We start from the raw sequence: 4,978 nt of genomic DNA, 5'->3' as shown, positions 1-4,978 counted from the left end.
GGGGGGGGCGGAATCAAAGCCAAGTTTTGCATTACATTTCCTGTGTATTTTCAATCCATTAAAACAGAAACCCAGAAGAGGAGAGAAACAAAATTAGGAGTGAACTTCTCTGGTATTTTTTCCCGTGCCCCAGTGAGCCCACGACTTCCTCCTCCTTCCCACCGGAGTCGGGAAAGTTCCCAATACTGTGATTATGATACACTATATTGGATACATTTTCTTTTCTTTTTTTAAGATAAAAGTTTTATTTCAGAGAGAAGCACAAAACCCTGACTGTTGTGAACAAGGCAGGGATTTGTGGGGACTCGGAGGCCTTCAAGAGGAAACAAAATGCATCAACTTTTTATTAAGAAGAGGACACCGTGGTCCCAGCCTCGACCTCTCCTCTCCCTGGCCCCAGCCCATGGATTCTCACGACCCTGGCAGAGGGCTCCTGGAGGCTCCTCCAGCCACATTCCTGCTGCCTCCCTCTCAGGCCCTGCTACTCTTATTACACACCATCTCCAGATCCTAAGCCTGCCTCCCCCATGCTGGATCAGTTTACCTCTGGATTCCCAGTTCGGCCATTGCCATGAGGTTCTTCCTTCCTCCCTCACGCCAGGGCCCCTTGACCTCCCTCCATTCTGACTTCGGTAATCACCAACTCTGAGTGACCGCATTCAAACGTCATCCATTCAATGTGCATTAAATGCCCATTGTGTGTGTGCCAAGTACAGTCCCCACACTTGGGGTGCACCGGGCAAAAGGAGAGCCACAGGCTCATCATCACAGGTTTCTGGTGGCCACTTCTCGAGTTGGCTCTCAGGTGGAATTGCCAGCCTTTGTGACAGGGGTTCCCGGGGTTCCCGCACATCCATGCTTCCAACTCCAGGAAGACCCACCTCAGCTGGACAAGCACCTCGTTCGGCACCTGTGGACTCCGCAGTCCCACTGAGACGCCAGTTATCCCCCGTTCTCTCCAGAATGAGGCAGAGTTCAGGGAAACCACAGGAGTCAAGTTGACCCCGGTCTTTCTGCACCCCTCTCCACCCATGACCCTCTCTCGATTACATTTTTAATCTCCTCCTACGAATCCCTTTTTTTATTCCCACAACACAAGCTCACCTCTCCATGCCTTAATAAACAACCCAACCAAGAAACAATAAAAAAGAGCCCTCTGTTTTCGCTTCCCACCATCACATTGAAAGGAATAGTTCTTCTTCTTCTTGCCTCCTACTGACTCTTAGATCCGTATAATCTGACATCCAGCTGAAACCTTCTGCCGTTATACATAATTGCTTTTTCAAGCAATTATAGGACCAAATGACCCACGTTTATTTTAAATTTGGGTTTAGTATTCAATCACCGAGTCCCTCTGTCCGCCCTCACAACTCCTGTCCGTACCAAGGACCTTCATCTGAACTGTCACCACTTTGGTAGAGGTCATGAGAGGAGATGCCTGGGGCTGGGTGTCCTAACCCGGGAGGAAATGCCAGGTACCTCCGACGGGGCAGAGGCAGAGGTGGGTTTAAATCCAAGTATAAAACCAGATTTTTAGCATCTAGGACCCCAAACCACACAAGTCCAGGTCTACTGTTATCCATTGTTGCATAATACTCACCCAACCTTTACAGCTTAGACAACAATCAACACAGGTTATCTCACACAGTTTCTGCGGGCTGGGATTCAGGAGCACCTCAGTGGGGTGGTGCTGGCTCAGGGTCTCCCAGGAGACCACAGGCATGGTGTGGGTCAGGCTGAGGGCCTGAGGGTGACTTCCAGGCCGGCTCCACCTCACCTGGGGTCTCAAAGGGCTGCCCCTCTGCCCTCAGGACACAGTGCTATCTCACTCCAGAATGGGAGATCAGATGACCCAAGGCGGAAGCTGCAATGTCCTTAATACCATCATTCTGCATTACCTATGGTAACACAGATCCTCTCTGTTAGGTGTGAAATGGGGCTACACAGGTGTGAACGCTGGTGTGAAGCTCAATGGGTGCCATTTGGAGGCCACAGCAGGGTTAAATGGTACTCTGGAAGGGAGAGGGAACATGGCTTTAGAAGAACCTGTTAATGGTTTCCAAACATGTTATCTTTTTTCTTCTTCTTCTTCTTCTTCTTCTTCTTCTTCTTCTTCTTCTTCTTCTTCTTCTTCTTCTTCCTCTTCCTCTTCCTCTTCCTCTTCTTCTTCTTCTTCTTCTTATTATTATTATTATTTAAACTTTAAAATTTTTTTTTTCTTTTTTAGATGGAGTCTCGCTCTGTTGCCCAGGCTGTAGTGCAGTGGCACGATCTCAGTTCACTGCAAGTTCCACCTCCCAGGTTCAAGCGATTCTTCTGCCTCAGCCTCCTGTGTAGCTAGGATTACAGGCGTGCACCACCACACCGGGCTAATTTTTGTATTTTTAGTAGAGATGGGGTTTCACCATGTTGGCCAGGTTGCTCTTGAACTCCTGACCTCAGGTGATCCACCCTCCTCGGCCTCCCAAAGTGCTGGGATTACAGGCGTGAGCCACTGCGCCAGGCTTATTTTTCTTTTTTTTTTTTTTTTTTTTTTTTTTTAAAGCAGGATTCTTTGATCAAAAACCTTGTTATCAGAATCACAGTTTATATCCAAATGAAAATACAGCCATCCTAGCTCAAGCTGACCGCTGGGACCCTGTCCATTAGGAACAGTTTTTGGAAAGCCATTTGGCAATATTTATCAAGATCTAAAACACACATGTCCTTTGGCCCATCAGTTTTACTTCCAGGAATTCATGCAACACAGATGCTTGCATCAGTTTACAGAGATGCCAGCACAAGCATATTCAGTCCAGAGTCTAATGGCAACATTTTGGAAACATTTAAGTGTCCATTGATAAAGGACTGCTGAAGTGAAGGACAGGACTGCCAGACAAGGGGATACCAGGCACTTCTTTAACGAAGGCACTTAAATTGACATGGAAATGTTTATTGCCCCATAAACAAAGCGAGCTGCAAAACACCACTTAAAGTTTGGTCCTGTTTTTGCCAAAAAGAAAAAAAGATACTCACATATATACTTGGGTCCTAGAAGGTTTCTGCACAGTGGTAACATGGTTTCCCTTTGGAAAGTAGGAAGGTGTAGTTGGTGAAGGAATCAAGAGGTTTTAATTTTTAAATTTACTTCACTCAATATTTTTAAACTGCTTTCAACCATTTTGTGATGAATCACTTTTTTGTGTTGAGATACAATTCACATACCATAACATTCACCACTTTAAAGTTCACAATGCAGCAGTTCTTAGTATCATCACGACACTGTGCACCGGTCACCACGGCTCTTGGGACCGCAGCAGCACAGGTGTCCTTGCTCTAAGCCCTCTTGCCCCAGCAGCCTCGGGCCCTCCCCCTGTTCCAGTGCTCTTCCCATCTCCCTTCCACCTTTCCTGACTCCCTGCCCCTCTGCATGCGCTTCCTCCTACCTCTTAGCACCTCATGGCTGACAGATGCCTTGGTCCCTCTGCAGGGGTCCCTCCCCCTCTAGAAACTGAGCCCCAAGCACTTGTTTGCTTCCTGCAATTTCTCTGGCATCTGGAACAGCATCTTGTTGCAGAGACTGCTGTGAAGATCAGCATCTGTTGACTTGGTGAACTGATGGCCCTTTGCCCTGAACACCCATTCCACATTTCCAAGTGCCTGCCAGATGTTTCTTTCTGTATGATTGGCCAGCACCCTTAATCAACATGTTCACAAAACAAACACACGCAACAAACCCTCACCGTATCCCACTCACGTTTTCACGGCCCAGCCCCAGGTGGAGGAGGGAGCGGAAGGTCTCCTGCAATTTCCTTCCCCATCCATCCTACACCACGCGCATGAACATGCTTGCATCCTTAATTCCAGGCTTCCAGAGACTGGCCTGATGTACCACCAAACAAACCCAGAGAGAGACAAGGGACACTGCCATGTGTGGACCTGACGCATGCGGGGAGATTGCACGCTGCTTGCAAATCCCACAAAACACGTAATTAAATTGCTAAACCTGTGAGGCTCAACAGTCTTAAATGGGTCTGACTCACGCTGGTGCCCGTTTGCAGCATCATAGCAGAAAATGTACTTGAGGAAACAGAGGAAAAAAGACTGAGAACAAAATAAAATGTCAGTGAAATGAAATGTCAGATGTGCCTTTCCTTATTCATCTTCCAACCAGAAAGACCCCAACAGGGCCAACTGATCACTCATATGTTTGTAGGGTTTTTTTTTTTTGGTACAAATTCAAGGCTAGAAATTCCTTTGGACAAACTCATTTCTAGAAGGCAGAGAGCTTCCCTTTGGTTTTATGCAATCAGAAGAGAAACCAGAGTATATAATGAAGTGTTTAAATAATATCAACTTAATTTTGAACTGTTTTACTTTTTTATCTTTACACTTGGAGAAAATCTGAAAATTCAGGCTTCTACTGTGGCAGGAAGGGATCCCTAGACCACCTAAGGGTGGTCTGCTGGCTTCTCAAACCCCCTTTTTAAGATTGCTCCTGCCTCTTGCTGCAAATTTAGAAGGTACTTTTTCCTTTTTTTTTTGTCATTAGTTATTATTAGTTTATTATAAAAAATGGAAATTATTGACATGATGAAAGATTTCAGAACTTCAGTGGAATGGGCAGCTTCATGTTGATGCCATTTCAATAGTGACTTATTTCAGTCTACGTACTCTCCAAGAATGTCACCATCTCTAAATAGGAAAGAATCCTTGTCATCCAGAACTACTTTGGTGCCTCCGTATTCTGGGAGAAGAACTTTATCTCCAACTTTCAGGCTAACTGGTGGAATCTCTCCACCCTTTCCTTTAGAACCCGATCCAACAGCGACTACTGTTGCTTGCAATACTTTTCCTTGAGATTTTTCTGGAAGCATAATGCCTCCTTTGGTTACAGTTTCAGCAGCACTCCTTTCAACCAATACTCGGTCAAAGAGTGGAAGAAACTTTCTAAACGCTTGTCCTGCCATGACTCCCTCCGCCTCAGACTCGTACTCTG

The 4,978-nt window shown here is 46.1% G+C and overlaps 1 long non-coding RNA gene and 2 pseudogenes across 2 annotated transcripts in view; all 3 read right to left on the bottom strand.

Annotated features, from left to right (window-relative positions):
* The window catches only part of LOC108525063 (uncharacterized), a 27,739-nt gene that overhangs the window by 17,452 nt on the left and 5,309 nt on the right, over window positions 1-4,978 (bottom strand). The gene's annotated exons all lie outside the window — the stretch shown is intronic.
* The window catches only part of LOC108525062 (10 kDa heat shock protein, mitochondrial pseudogene), a 4,448-nt pseudogene continuing 4,063 nt past the window's right edge, over window positions 4,594-4,978 (bottom strand).
* LOC108525061 (10 kDa heat shock protein, mitochondrial pseudogene) lies at window positions 4,641-4,972 on the bottom strand (annotated as a pseudogene). Its single transcript, XR_001884209.1, has one exon. The product of XR_001884209.1 is annotated as a 10 kDa heat shock protein, mitochondrial pseudogene (transcript).

Source organism: Rhinopithecus bieti, unplaced genomic scaffold, assembly GCF_001698545.2.
Source record: "Rhinopithecus bieti isolate Rb0 unplaced genomic scaffold, ASM169854v2 scaffold_84002, whole genome shotgun sequence".
Lineage (NCBI taxonomy): Eukaryota > Metazoa > Chordata > Mammalia > Primates > Cercopithecidae > Rhinopithecus > Rhinopithecus bieti.
Note: the sequence above shows the minus strand (reverse complement) of the source record. Positions and strands in the feature narration are given on the sequence as shown.